This window comes from Macrobrachium nipponense, chromosome 27 (assembly GCF_015104395.2).
Source record: "Macrobrachium nipponense isolate FS-2020 chromosome 27, ASM1510439v2, whole genome shotgun sequence".
Classification (NCBI taxonomy): domain Eukaryota; kingdom Metazoa; phylum Arthropoda; class Malacostraca; order Decapoda; family Palaemonidae; genus Macrobrachium; species Macrobrachium nipponense.
The window spans coordinates 48,400,463-48,417,962 of record NC_087216.1 but is presented as its reverse complement, the minus strand read 5'-3'; positions in this window follow the sequence as shown (position 1 = coordinate 48,417,962).

Sequence of the window (17,500 nt, the reverse complement as noted above, 5' to 3'; positions counted from 1 at the left end):
ATATATATATATATATATATATATATATATATATATATATATATATATATATATATATATATATATATATATATATACATACATACATACACACACACACACACACACACACACACACACATATATATATATATATATATATATATATATATATATATATATATATATATATATATATATATATTGCATTACCCTCTCAGTCTAAATTTAGAAATGGAAGTCCGTGGTAAAATACATAATAATGTAATGAAATTCACTCATACATGCTTTATGTGTTTTATGGGTTACTGTTAGCATTTCAGTTAATCTTTTGTTGATATCCATCGCTGAAGAATCATCAAAATATAATTTGGGATTGTCAGCTACATGTAATTAGGTTACAAATTGCTAATATTGTGGCCGTTGTTCATTTATTATTATTATGAAGAAATCTTACTAAGTAAATATTTTTCGTCTTTAATTCATATATAACTTTCTTCACATAGAAACCCATTTCCTTAATAAGCCAAAATGGATTTTAGTTTAAACATATGATTGCTTTGATGCTTGACTCTTGCACATTGAAAAAGAGAGAGAGAGAGTAGAGGTTAGAGCTTTACACTCATACTGACGTGTACAAAATAAACTAACCATAAAAGACCTCCAAATGAAAAATGTAAATGATACCTTCACAACTGACAAGAGACAACAGAGTTTCAAGGATTATCAGCTTAAAGTTTAGGTAGGCAGTGTAGAAAGTTATTGTTAGCTCTGTTTATACACACATGTAAATAAGTTTGGTATGAGTCAATTAAAACAAAGAATATGCGGAAATAGGGAGTGAGAGAGAGAGAGAGAGTGAGAGAGAGAGCAAATAAAATACCTTGACTGCTCACTACACAAACTTCTTAACACTGCGCGGCTGTCGACTGGAATTTGATTATATAGAAAATTTTTAAAAGAAAAATTTTCATTCTAATTACTGGCTCCCATACATTACGTAGTTTTTTGGGTGGAGGGGGTGAAAGTTGCCGTATGCTTCGTTTATCACTCCATTGTAGTATTGACTGTAGCCGCCTCTATTATTATTATTATTATTATTATTATTATTATTATTATTATTATTATTATTATTATTATTATTATTATTATTATTATTATTAATTTATCGTATAAACAAAATCTACAGTCATATATGTGTACAAATATATTCAGAAATAAAGTTAAGCAGAGAGTTTTCGAGAATCTTTAGGATTCCCCCTTTCAACCGTCCATATTCTAAAAAGCTTTTTGTTTAGCTTTTTTTACATCTGAATATATTTGTACGCATAAATACTGTGGATTTGCTCCTCAATTTGAAGACATGTTGCTGTGAGATTTTAAAATTATTATTGCCAATTCACTAAATTCTGCCATTTTATTCAACACAATTTATTTAAAAGAGGGTCTTTTTCCAAAATAAACATTCTTCAGGCTATATGACCCTAGCGCCCAGCGAGAACCAGGCACGAGGAGTATCAGGAGAACCCTGCTGCACGACAATTGCCTGCCAAGGACTAGAGAAGGCCACGCTCGTCGAGAAGAAGGACAGCCTATCCTCCGAATGGAAGACCTCCGCCATCGCACGAACTCTGTAGCAGATCCCCCCTCGTGAACCGGAAGAAAATGGCATGGCAGACAATCTCCATGGATGTGGGCAACGCAACGACATCGCCGATTGCCTTTGTCGCTTGGGAGAGATAGATGTGAAAGGAAGAGCAGAGGACAGTAACTAAGAAGCTTGTCGCCCTCAATGGGAGCAAGGTACGCCGCCCACAAGGGCGTGAAGACTACCGCAGCGGTATCATCAACCGACTATGTCCCTACACCAGAAGAAGACAAGATCCTACGGATGAGCCTCAACTGCCACTTCATCATGCAGCCGAGACCGATGGATAAACAATTGGAAATCCAATATCTCCTTGATGGCATGCAAAAGCAAGAAGACCTTGGGAACCTACGGACGACTGACGCCCTTCAACCACTTCTGCTTGCTGAGGCTCTCACAGACCGTGAAGACTACCGCAGCGGTATCATCACCCATGACCTGAGTAATGAAGCAGCCAAGCAGTTAAGGAAATGAGAGGACGTCACTGTGCGTAGGGTGGACAAAACTGCTTCCTTTGTTACTTATCCAGACCGAAGAATATAATCGGAAAATAGAAGAAATCCTGACGACACCACAAAATTCTGCAGGATCACCAAGAACCCTGTCAATGACATCAAACGAGAGGCAAATGGAATCACAGAAAACAGAGATGGTCACTGCCCTTCTATCTACCACCTATTTCGGGCGACTATAACCTGGGGTACATCTACAGGAACGTTAAGACCATAAGCAAGGGAACCCCCTTTGCCCAATTATTAGTCAGATCCTTTCCCCAACATATGTGTTGGCCAAGAAGCTCAACATCATTTTGACCCCGTACGTCCCGGATACCTACAGCTTGAAGTTGTCAGCCGAGTTCCTGGATACACTACTAGTAATGCCCGCCGGAGGATGTATCACTTTTAATGGATAGGAATCCTTATTTACCAACGTCCCCATTGATGAGACCATTCAAATAATAAACATCCCTGAACCTGCCCTTCGTGTCCTGCTGGAAATCTGTACTAAGAAGACCCCCTTCTCTGACCACCACAGTTGCATGTACACCAAGATCGATGGGATGGTGATGGGTTTTCTTCCCTTGGAGTCCTCATTGCCAATTTTACATGGGCAAAATCAATGAAAGGGACTTCCAGAATTCCAGCAAAACCAAGGATGTATGTGTGCTACATCGATGACACTTTCATCAGCGCTGACTCCCAGAAAGGGATAGAGCAGCTGTGACATGCATTCCATGATTACAGCTGCCTTTTCTTTTCAATAGGACACTGCCAATACTGCCACCTCCCCTTCCTCAACGTCATTGTCGAACAGCAAGGCACCCAATTCCATATGAACATGTACACTAAGCCAACAAACCTGTGTATGTGCATGTACGGAGAGAGCAAGTGCCCTGAGAGGTATAAGCGCTCCACCATCACTGCCTTCATCAGGAGGGACCTCTCGCATTGCTCTTTCTGGTACGACACACACACAGTGAACTAGAACGCGTGATCCATGTTTTCGTCAACAACGGACTCACTAATCGTGCTGTTGATGCTGTGATAGCGAAGAACATCGAAGATTGGTACTTCCAGGAGCCCCGCCCTGACATCCCAGAGCCCATCAAGCTTTTTTTACATAGGGCACTTCCAATGAGGTATAAGGGGGACTAGCAAGCCCTCAAGACCGTCATCCTCTTCGCCAATTTTTACATGGGCACCGTCAAATAGAGGGTCTTCCAGAATTCCAGCAAACCAAGGATGTATGGGCGCTACATCAATGACACCTTTATCAGCGCCGAACTCTCAGGAAGAGGTACAGCAGTTGTGATGTGCAATTCTATGATCACAGCTGCCTTTCCTTTACAATTACACTCTGCCAAGACTGCCACCTCCCCTTTCCTGACATCCTTTGTCGAGCAGCAGGACACCCGATTCCACATGAATATGTACACAAAGCCGACGAAACTAGGTATGTGCATGAATGGAGAGAGCAAGTGCCCTGAGAGGTATAAAGCGCTCCACCATCACCGTCTTCATCAGGAGGGCCCTCGCACTGCTCTTCCTGGTGCAACCCACAGAATTAGAGCGCACGGCCCAGGTCCTCGTCGACAATGGACACACTAACTGCACCGTCGATGCTGTATTAGCAAAGAATGTCGACGATTGGTACCTTCAGGAACCCCGCCCTTACATCCCAGAGCCCATCAAGCTTTTTCACAAAGAGCACTTCTACCCGAGGTATAAGGTGGCCGAGCAAGCCCTGAAGACCATCATCAAGGGAAACGTCACCCCCACAAATCAGGATAAGAACATCAATTTAATAATATGTCATAAAATGAAGAAGACAAGCAGCCTGGTGATGAGCAAACAACCAGCAGTCCCCTGCAGGATCCCTTGAAGAAGACAAGCATGGTCTACCGAGGATGCCTTTGTAAATACATCTGCATGACCCCCATGCGATTCTCCAAGAGAATATCCTGCCGTGCCCAAGGAGCCATTTATAATCATGCCAGGACTGCCCATAACACAAGAATAAAAAGGAGCGATAATATACCTATTATCGAGATTATTGACCAAACTACTGATCCCCGACGTTTGCGAATCCTGGAAGCCCTCCATATAGGAAAGGAGAAACCTAACTTGAACATTACCCAAGAAACGTTTTTCCTCCCTACCGCCACCCGAAGATCAGCAGCGAACGACCACCCAACAATGCCAGATATTCAGGAGCACCAGCGGGATGAACTCCAGACATTCATTCCCGGATACACTTTACTCGAGCGCTCGCACGACTGAATCCCTGCAACCGTCAAGTGAGATACCCGACTTCGCCCCAGACCGGCGCGACCAACGAGAAATCAACTCTAGGATTCGAGCCACTATAAATACCGGCATGCAGACACCATCTCTTCACTTTTATTATTGATTATTGACTTATTATTATTATTATTATTTTTTTTTTTTTCAAAATTTACGGCAGGGTAAAAACTATGTTTTTTTTTTTTTATTACGACATCAGGTTTTAAGTTATCTGATTCTAAATTGTTATTTTTCTATTGTTCAAAGGATTTTGGAAATTAATAAACAATCCAGCATAAAAACATAATTGCTCTTAATAAGTAAGCTAAACAACTAATTTTCATATATTGTAGTTAGGTAACTCGGCTGATTCTCACAATAATGATTGAATGTTTATTTCACAGGGTATTTAATCTCTTTATTTAGCAGCTTACTCCCGGTTTCGGTTGCAACTGTCAAAAGTCTTACATACTCAAGAAACTGTTCACATATACACATAAACAACAACAGTTCATTTATAGTCTCGTGTTTGTAAGTGAAATCAAGTTGTAAAGATGTTATGTCATCTAATTATAGTCATTCTAATGAAAAATCGTCTTCTACTTCATGAATTCTTTATATTTATTTATTCATTTTAGTATTTTAAAAACCTTCAATGATTCCCCAGTCCTCATTGCTGTAGATGTAATAAGTCTCTTAACTAGAAAATAAAACCTAAAGTATTTCTAGGCCCCAAATATTTCCTAATTTCCTCTTCGCCTTTTTCTACAGGTTTATAGACTCCTGAAAAATTCCTTTTATATATATTTTTTTCCTGTAAGTTTGAGCAATTCATCATGCTCTATGAAAGTACTAAGAATTTTTTCCCCTAAGCATGGTCACTAAACAATTATATTGCTAGTGAACGTTATCTAACATTTACAGGAGAGAAAAAAAACATTATTCTTACTGATCTGACAATAGATTAGGTTAACTGAATTTCTTCGAAAATAGAACGTCGTATCATTTGATATTCTGTTTTATTGTTTTTTTTTTTTTTTTTTGCTTCCTGGCGAACATTATTAATCGCTATGAAATGTAATAGGCTCAATATAATATAACTATAATATATATACCATACATACATATATATATATATATATATATATATATATATATATCTATATATATATATATCTATAGATATATATATATATATATATCTATAGATATATATATATAGATATATATATCTATATATATATATATATATATATATATAATATATATAATATATATATCTATGATATATATCTATCTATCTATATATATAGGATATATATATATATCTATAATACAGATATCTATATAGATATATGTATATATCTAGATATATATTCTATATATATATATATATATATATATATATATATATATAGATATATATAGTATATATATATATATATATATATATATATATAGATAGATATATCTATATATACATATATCTATATTAATATTAATATATATATATATATAGATATCTATATATATATATATATAGATATATATAGATATATTATATATATATATATATATATCTATATAGATATATAGTCTATATAGTATTATATTATATTATTACTATCATATCTATATATATATATCTATATATATATATTCTAATATATATATATATATATATATATATCTAGTATATATAATATATATATATACTATTATATATATAGATTTATTAATATATACTATATATATATATTATATCTCTATATATTAATATCTATTATCGATATATATATCTATATCTATATATATATTATATATATATACTATATCTATATATTCATCCTATATGATATATATATATATATATTTTCTATATATATTATATATATAAGATTATATACTATATATATATATATATATATAATATATATATATTCATATTCCATTAAAGGTCCTTTACTCTACAGGGCTTTATTTGGCCATCTTTTTTACTAGGAAACATTATGGCAAATGAGTCTAAAAAAACATAAAAAGGATATTTGCACTTAAACTCACAGTTAACCTTAAAAGCGAGAGAGTTCATGCGAGAAAAGTACCAGGTACATAATCGTAATAATTATTTATAACAGTCTAATACTAAAGTTAAACGGTTTTGAAAAAAGGACATTCCTTTATCACTCTATTTCTCCGCAGAGATGAATTTGGTGGAATGAAGACAAACAAGTGCTATTCTACCGAAGAAACTCAGTGTTAGCGATTCATTTCTTCCTACATAGACAAGATTATTCACAGCATATTTTAGAAGCCAAAAAGTCATTCATATCCTAAAATATGCTTAGTAATACATACTCTTACTGACAAGATATTTCTATATATATTAGTAAGATCAGGGCATACTATCGTGAGGTTTTTTAATAGAATGAATGCCTCTTTTTGCAACAGAAATTTCAGGTGTGATTATCCTTTAGGAGTAATTTTACAAAAGCTTACTTGATCCTTTTTTCTTTTTATATTAAAAGGAAAACAGTCCATTTTAACATTGACAAAGTAATCCGGTGAGAGCTTATGCCATCCATAATGAGGTTAGCGGCACGCGTACATCTTTCCCAGATTACCAGTTATAAGCCACAGAGACGAAACGTTTGCATTCCAAGTCATACTTAATCTCAACAACTGAACGTTCTCAGCACGAGAAGACAAGAATATGAGGACAAGAATGTATAAGATGAGGGAATATATTCCTTTTTATCACAAATAAATCTTAATTATGTGGAATTGTTGCCTTTGCAAGATCAAGACTCGATCTTAAACAAAATTGTTCCTCCAAAAGAACAAAGAGCAGGGTACTCCGCACGATATGGATGAAATGGATCTCAAGGAGTGGAAAGTATTGTATTATGGCCTAATCTCCAGCGACAAAAGGAGAGATTACCGTGAACGTATCTAAATGGGCTTATTTGCTTAGATTCTCGTAGTTGTCAGTAGTTGACGCTACTCTGATGTAGCTGGCGAAAATGATTGTTAAATGGTAACAGCCTACGTGGTTCGGTACACCAAGTAATAGTTGAATCTTGACACATGGAACTTTTTACAATTCAATACTACCAGTATAAAAGGATGGAAGATTTAAAATTGATAAAAAATGTTAGTTAATGGTTCCATCGAGTATTTGTTAAACCTATCACTTGATTTTAAATGCCTTAAAAGTACAGCTCCCTCTTATGTGAGATTTATTGTCATTCAACAGAGTAAACACTGTATATATGAATATAATTTAATATATTCTGACAAAAATTTTAAGTACATACAAATACCTGAAAACTTCTTACAATAATGTAAAATGATGTCAGGAGAGAAGAATGAACGATATCACATAGGAGCACAAAACATTTATCTGATCTTTTTAATAATAAAATAGGCTCCAGTATATTATACAAAACCACAAAGTTCTAGCAAAATTTGGTCATGGAATGTTTATCACTTCCAAAATTTCTGTTGAGGCGGAAAAGGCTAAAATAAAACACATTGCAAACGTTCCGTGTTTAATAGGGTTAAAACAACCTTCCTGTCTACTTGCGGACCTATGATCTCATTACTGTGCCCTAATCACAGAATCCCGTTGAATGGAATATTGTACGTATTCTTCGATTAACTCTCTCATTACATAGACGCAACGTGAAGTTTCAGCCTGATTAGGGTCATTAATGAGAGCGTAACGAAAATAACTGACCCTTTCCCCTCGCCCATGTCATTAACCCTATCTTTGATTTGATATCATAACTGAATATCCTTCATTATGGCCCTCATTCTTACGTGTTGAAATTTGAGAAAAGATGTACAATACCATGTATCATCGATATTTTCATATCTACTGTTATCTTCATAAATTATTATTATTATTGTTATTATCATTAATAATAATAATAATAATAATATTATTATTATTATTATTATTATTATTATTATTATTATTATTATTATTATTATTATTATTATTATTACAGCCATCCTATTCGATTGGGTTGTTTTATAGTGTGGAGTTCCGGGTTTGGCTTGCTGCTTCCTTAGAAGTCCATCACTTTTTCAAGTAACTTAGGCATCATTCCTTGGTGTCCCCTATGATTATGGGTTACACAATTTACACTGGCATATCCCATATCCTTCTTATTTTTATTTTCACGTCTTGATACTTATCAAGCTATTCTCTTTCTTTTCTCATCTACGTTGGTGTCCCATGGTATTGTGACATCAATGAGTGATACTTTCTTCTTGATTTTCTCAATGTTATGTCTGGTCTAATGACACGTATCTCACTACGTTGTTCTGATATAACAGTCCCGGAGGATCTTTGCCAGATCGTTTTCTTATCACTCCTTCAGGTTGGTGCACGCGTACCACTTATTACTGCAAGGTAGCTGGTGTTTTCTTGCACAGGCTCCAGTGGAGGGCTTTTGCTACTGAATCATGCCCCCTATTTGTACTGGTTCTGGCAAAGTGTCAGACATTATGGTCTTGATCTCATATTGCGGTTCCTACATAGGGGTGAGATGTTATTTCCGTCTATCGTTTTTTTGTTAATATTTCTGGTTCTCCCTTCTACAGCCTTTGCCATGTTTCATCGCTGGCCAGTTCTTTAGTCTGTCTCATGTACTATTCCTGCCGTACATGTTGTGCCATTTATTATAATTATTTTATTAGTTATTATTATTATTATTATTATTATTATTATTATTATTATTATTATTATTATTATTATTTGTTACGATGGTCTGAGCGACTTATACATCTTCCGCATACGACCCACCTCTGTTCTTGAGGCATCCGCCAAAAGGAGATCAGCAGCTGAGCCAATTAACCAATCAGAATTCGTTGCTAAGGACTCAAGCTGTGCGACAGAATATATATACGTAAGACTCCTGCAAGTATTTTATTATTATTATTACATAAAGATTGATTCTGACAAAAGTGAAGGGAAAAAAACAAGTCCATATAAGTTCACAATAAAAGCTCTTCACCTAACACGAAAGACATTCATTGCATTCAAGCTTCTGAACGCTTCAGGGTTATCATGACTAAACTTGCATAAAGACATACCCATAGGTCAGTCAGTAATAACAGATTAAGAAACCCGCCCACCATCACTCCCCTTAAAAGAAAAAAAAAATAGAGAGAATTAAAACTAACAATAAACGCAATAATTATAATTCAAATGAATTATTTAGATATATTCATAAAGTAGCAAATATCAGAATATTTCATCCATTTTATTCCTACCGTCGTAACCAGTTTTTCCTCTTGGGCTTCGTACTCCTAGGAGTTATTTCCTTCGGAAGGGGGAAGACTAACTAGCAATTATCACTCATTTCCGTCATTCCATCAGCATCTCATTATTTCATTTGATCCATTTCTCTCGCCCCCCACATCTCGTTTCCTCCTACTTTTTCACTTCTACAAATTTTTCACTGCGGGGCAAAGGAAAATGTTCTCTTTCTAGTACGTTTCTATCCCACATGCAATTGTAACGTAAAATGCGAGAAAATCAATGGGTTATGTTTTGTTTCTTGATGTCATAGAAAGGTGTTCTGAATAGTAATGTCATTACTGTTGGAATATCTTTTAAATTACTGCAATAAATAATAGGGAACACTACATGCGATCTAAAGAGAAAAATATTTATGTTGGTTACACCCATTTATATATATATATATATATATATATATATATATATATATATATATATATATATATATATATATAACATATATATATATATATATATATATATATATATATATATATACGATAGATAGATAGATAGTAGATAGATAGATAGATAGATAGATAGATAGATAGATAGATAGATAGATATAAGTGTAATTTCCAAGCTTCAATATACGCAGATCTTTTCCTAATGTCATGAGAAACCATTTATGTGGAAGATTTAAGAATTTCACTTCGCTATTGATGTACCGGAAAATGTAATTAATGAGGAATATCATTATGTACATAATATGAAATATTTTTACCATGAAAATTTTATCGCGAGTGAAAATCTTAACTGAATTACACCTAAGTAGAAGGAATATTTCTATAAACGGATAGAATATTTTCGACCTTCTTCAGTCTCGTCAGGAATTTTCTGCGATCTCCTCCATTTTTTCATTCTCACGATTAGTAAAGGCCATAAAAATTCTATATCATTTTCGCTTCCAGTCCCATAGAATTTGCATATATTCCTGTTACTTTTTTTTAGAGCGAGTTACGTTTCACGCATAGGATTCCTGTTATTGTGTTTAAAAACACGATTTTGCAATTTTCAAGGTGTTACCTCCAGTCGCATGTTGGTTGAGAAATGGTTTAAAATAAGAATATTGCCTTAATCATATAATCTTTCATTATGAATTTATAATGAGAGATAATTTTTCCCATCTCTAAAGTCTAGTATGTGACCGTGTTGTTTCACTTATAAACTGTTTTCGTTCTGTTATATGCCAGCCTTGGCCAAGCAACGGAACGTTATAAAATGGCTGACAATTAAACAAAACAATATTGAAAAAATAGAAATATCCCTAAACTTTGGTACTCTTTTTAGTTAAGTTGCTTCAAGGCGTAATTATGCTCAGTTAACAATTAATTACATTTACTCAACAAGTAATAAGAATAGTTTATAAATCAATTATACTAGTAGCACACGTGAATAATAATAAATACGCTACAATGATGAAGATTTGGCGGTACCAAAAGATGAAATTCCTCGTTGCACGGGGATAAGTCCAGACGACGAATGCAAGGGCGAGCAGAGAGTGTCTTAGGTCACTCACGATAAGGCATCCATTCTTCGTATTCACTATCACCGTGCCCACGAGTGGCACAGTCAATCGAAATTCACTTATATACCGCACTGGTCAAAATTGGAATAAAATAGTATGCAAACGAAGGGTGGTAGGCTGAGAAAAGGATCGATAGGGGAACAAAAGGAGGGTGTACTTAGATGACTGGAAAGAAAGAGAAATACACTGGTGAACACAGGATATACCTGAAGGGGTTCGTTAAAAGTCGAGAAGTATATCAGTAGGAAGAAAAACAGGCCATCAAAATACTCGAGTTCGTGTGAGGCTTACAGTAGGCATCCAAAGATGCTATTAGTAGCCTGAACTGGGATCATAACACATGAGCAAGAAGGTTAGCAGTCCTTGTGAAGTGTGTGGATCGTGAAGTATTCGTCCGCAGGCTAGTAAGGTTAATAACCGTTTGAGAATACATCCATAGTGCCCAATATGGCCTCTGGCCTGGGTGATTGCTCTTCCAACCCTTGTATGGCCCCCTCACGGCGACCTAAAATGACATGTGACATTTGGCGACAGAGGGAGAAGGATTCAGGAAACAAAAATGAGAGAATTATGCCATGTGGGCAGCCATTTGCACTTTGTTTGAATGGGTCGGCATTTTATGAGCAATCATTAACCCTGCACATAAAACCTTCCAAAAAGATTTTGAGTGAAACTTATAGCGAATCCCTGAATCACTTTTTTCACAATAATACATTTCCCACATCTCTTCAATTCAATGGTTACAAACACGTGGAGAGGTCAGAAATGCTTTGAGGACTAAACACGATCCCTTTTGCGGGATTTACATTACTAATTAATCACAGGAGTGTAAGACAATGGATTATAGAAGATAAACACATTACGTCCCAGCACCATAGGAAAACTAATCACAACGGGACGGAACCTTGGAATTCAAAAACACCATAGGAGGATACTTACAGCATCACCACACTCAAAGGGGGCGGGGGTAGCAGGTTTATACAGTACAATGACTAGGGAGTGATGCTTGGGGGAGTGACTAAGGACCAAAAGTTGTTTGTAGTGATGAAGCACAAAGGAACCAGAAAAATGTAAGGAGGAATGGCTGCCTCAAACTCGTCCGTCTTCAATGGTGGCGCCACTGAAGGAAAGCACAATGGGTAGAGCCTCTTGTGTATCAAATTTCACATGACAACTCCCAGGGGGTTGGGACAACTGGGCTTAATCCTCGGATTGCTGGCTTAATTGGCTTGGTAATCTGTCGAAGAAAATGGCCAGCAGCAGTGTAGTGGGAGGAGAAAGAGATCTTTTATAGAGGAAGTAGGAGGATCATAGGGTGACTATTGTTTTTATGGATTTAAATGAATATTTTCCAGCAGATGTAAGGCTTCAGGGATCAAAATAAAATAAAAACACTACTCCATCTCCCCCAGAAAAAAAAAGAATACTGCCATGGTTCTGCTCCAGCAACGGATAATTGGATGATATCCGAGTTAGTGTGCTGGGATCATAGCCATGTTCGGGTCAGAGAGTGGAAATTAATTAGGTCAATTACACCAAATTAAGAGCACTTGGTAGCCAATTTTTCCAAACAACTTTCATGCATGGCGATTCTGCTGAAATTTTTATTGATTTTGATCTATTATGTTTATATGTAAAAAACAGTGAAAATTTACTTACATGGTATGCATGTATTGTCACGTCGCCAATCTGCAGCACACACACACATATATATATATAATTATATATATATATATATATATATATATATATATATATATATATATATATATAATAAAAAAAGGAGCCCATAAAAACACCACAATATAGAGAGAAAAGTACTATATTTCAGAAACTGCTGTCTCCCTCTTCAGGTAGATGAATGAGAACAGTTTACAGAAAGGTGGTATTTATACCAAGAGGTCCATCCACAGACAAGCCAATATAGGTCACCCCTGCTGATAATCTTCCTTTAATCTTCTTTAAGCATTGGTTGAATTAAAACCTTGTCGATCGTATCAGAAATCCATGCTCCTTTTGAGATGTTCATTTACCTGCCTCTCTTTTATTAAGGCCGATTCCGATCATTTGACTATTGTACCGGCAGTTGCTGCAATAAATTACACGTGACAAATTCCAGTTTATTTTATGGATATGTTCATTTATATGGTTGATAATAGCAGAGTTCTGTGTCCATACCTAACTGACCGTTTGTGGTGTATTAATCTCTGGGAAGTGATTTTCCTGTAAATCCGATGTAAGATTGGTCACAGTCCTGGCATGGGATTTGGTAACCAAACCTGTTGTCCTTGGGAGATGTCTTTTGTTGGACGTTAACCCTTAAACGCCGGAGCGGTAAATAAAAAAATGACTCCCGTGTGCCGGAGGGGTTTGAGAGTGAGCGCGTAAGCGGAAAAAATATTTTTTTTCAAAAAATCACAGCGCGCTTAGTTTCAAGATTAAGAGTTCATTTTTGGCTCCTTTTTTTCTCATTGCTTGAAGTTAGTATGCAACCATCAGAAATGAAAAAAATTATCATTATCATATATAAATAATGCGATATATGATAGCGCAAAAACGAAATTTCATATATAATTGTATTCAAAATCGCGCTGTGCGCAAAACGGTTGAAGGTAACAAGTTACTTTTTTTTTCGTTGTAATGTACACTAAAAAAATTTCAATAATTTTGGTATATAACAATTGTTAAAACAATAAAAGCAACACAGAAGAATATTATCACAAAATAATGCATGAATTCGTAACGCGATTATGTAAAACACATATTTTTTCAAAAATTCACCCATAAATCTAAATATTGTCTAGAGGACTCCAATATGTTCAGAATGAAGACAAATGATTGAATATTACTATACTGCAAGAATATTAGCTTACAAATGCAGTTTTCGACCATATCTGACGAGCTAAAGTTGACCGAATGTCGAATTTTTTATATATATATTTTTTTATATGCAATTATTTCGGAAATAAGAAAGCTACAACTTTCAAATATTTTTTCGTTTTATTCTATATGAAATTGCGCACATTTTCATATATAAAACTCTATGAAATGCCTAATATGAAACGGAGCAAATATTCCGAGAATGGGACTTACGCATTTCGGAGATTTGTGGCGGAGAATCCGCGCGCGGAGGGAAGGAAAGTTTTTTTTAAAAATAAAAAATTCACCATAAATTTAAATATTGTGCTAGAGACTTCGAATTTGTTTCACGATGAAGATAAATGACTGAATATTACTAGACTGTAAGAGTTTTATCTTACAATTGCGTTTTTCGACCATTTCGGTAGAGTCAAATTTGACCGAACGTGGTTTTTTTTCTTTTTTCATTATCGTGATTTATATGCAAATATTTCGAAAATGAGAATAGCTACAACCTTCAAACTATTTATTGTTGTATTATACATGAAATTGCGCACATTTTCATATATAAAACGTTATGTAACGGCTAATTTAAAATGGTGCAAACATTACCACAATCGCACGTATGATTTTTTCGGAAGAGTTACCGCGCGGACGTAAAGAAAATTTTATTTTTTCATAAATTCACCATAAATCGAAATATTGTGCTAGAGACTTCCAATTTGTTGCAAAAATGAAGGTAATGCTTGAATAGTACTAGAATATAAGCGTTTTAGCTTACAATTGCGTTTTTCGACCATTTCGGTAGAGTCAAAATTGACCGAAGGTTGAAAATTTGTCACTTATACATTTTTTATATGAAAATATTTCAAAATTGATAAAGCTACAACCATGGGTTGTTTTTAGTTTGTATTGTTGCATGAAAATTGCGCACATTTTCATATATAAACAAAAACTTTATGTAACGGCTAATTTAAAATGGTGCAAACATTACCACAATCGCATGTATGATTATTTTCGGAAGAGTTACCGCGCGGACGTAAGGAAAAAGTTTTTTTTTTCATAAATTCACCCATAAATCGAAATATTGTGCTAGAGACTTCCAATTAGTTGCAAAATTAAGTTAAATGATTGAATATTACTTAAATATAGAGTTTTAGCTTACAATTGCGTTTTTCGACCATTTCGGTAGAGTCAAAGTTGACGAAGGTTGAAATTTTGGCACTTATCGTTATTTATATGAAAATATCTTTAAAACTGATAAAAGCTACAATCATGAATATTTTTTTGTTGTATTTTACATAAAAATGCGCACATTTTCATATATAATACTCTATGTAACGGCTAATTTAAATGGTAAAAAAATTATGTCAAAGTGACGAAATAATTCCGAGATGTGTCACAGATACTTTTTAGTGCGGTAAGAAAGAAATTCGCGCTTGCGCGCCTGCGTAACGATTGTAAACAAAACAAAACCTTGATCCGTGAACTCCCAGCATCCCCAAGGCGCGTGATTCAAGAGTTTTTCGGCTGGTAGGCCTAAAAGTATTTTTCCGCGATTTTTAAAAAAACTTTTGTATGTCGATGTAAAATACGTCAGTCGGCACCCGAGAGACAAAAAATGTCGACGTAAAATACGTCCAGCCATCGGCGTTTAATTTAAGGGTTAATCATGGATTTTGGCTAAGGTGTTTGGGTAAGTAAATACAAAAGGGTTAGATTTTCAGAGGGTCTGAGTCACCTTCTTAATTGTGTCCAGGTGTGGAATTTTTATTTTATTGTTGGGTGTATCTCTGGTCTTGTCTTGAGGGGGTCGGTAGAAAATTACGTTTGCTTTGTGAATTGCTTTCTCAATTATATGGTCAGGATACTTTAAAGACAAAAGTTGCTTGCGAATTAGTTCAAATTCTTTTTCCAGGAAATCTGGGAACAAATTCGTAGGCTCTTAAGAACAGGTTGCTGGCTCAACCTATCTTAATAGCAATGTCGTGATAGCTAAAGTAGTGAATGTATGAAAAAAGTGAGAACATTGGTTTTCTGTATATGGTAAATTTGTATTCTGTCGTTTCTCTAATTATTAAAACATCAAGAAAAGGAATGTTGTTGTCTGTTCCCCATTCAACTTTAAATTTGATGCTGGCACTATATGTGTTTAATTTTGAGAGGAATTCATTGAAATTGCCCCACCTATCATCCCAAAATGTTAGAATATCATCCACATATCTCATCCACAACATTTTGTGTGGGTTTTTATTGCATTTATTACTGTAGTTCAAAGTATTCCATGTACAGATAAAACATAAAACTTTTAAGCCTTGACGTTAGACTCCCTATTCACAAAAGTACAAGTAAAGGATGTTCTTCAGTTTCTTTTTAAGGGAAAAATTTATCCCCCTATTCAGATCTATCACCATTGGCACTTGACAACAATAATAAAGTTAGTTGAATTATGTGCATCTAATAACGTATTTTCTTTCGAGGAATCATTCTACAAGCAAAAATTCGGGTGTTAGTATGGGTTAGTCCTTTAAGTCCTGTTTTAGACAATCTGTACATGGAATACTTTGAAACTACAGTAATAATGCAATAAAACCCAAAAACATGCTGTGGATGATATTCTAACATTTTGGGATAATAGGTGGGGCAATTTTAATGAATTCCTCTCCAAATTAAACGCATTAGTGCCCAGCATCAAATTTAAATTTGAATGGGAAAGGGAAACGTGGCAACAAAATTCCTTTTCTTGATCTTTTAATAATCAGAGACACGACAGAAATAAAAATTTACCATATACAGAAAACCAACGCTCTTACTTTCATACATTCATTACTTTAGCTATCACGACATTGCTATCAAGATAGGTGTAGCCTAGCAACTTGTTCTTAAGAGCCTTACGAATTTGTTCCCAGATTTCCTGGAAAAAGAATTTGAACTAATTCGCAAGCAACTTTCGTCTTTAAAGTATCCTGAACATATAATTGAGAAAGCCAATCACAAGCAAACGTAATTTTTCTACCGAAGATTATCAGCGGGGGTGACCTAAATTGGCTTGCCTGTGATGGACCTCGTTTGGTATAAATACCACCTTTTCTGTAAACTTTTTCTATTCATCTACCTGAAGAGGGAGACAGCAGTCTCTGAAATATAGTACTATTCTCTCTATATTGTGGTGTTTTTATGGGGGGGGGGGCTCCTTTTATTAGATATATATATATATAGTATATATATATAAATGTATATATATATATATATATATACTATATATATTTATATATATTATATATATATAGTATATATATATATATATAATAATATACATATATAGATATATATATATAAATATGTATATATATATATATATATATATATAATATATATACTATATATATATATAT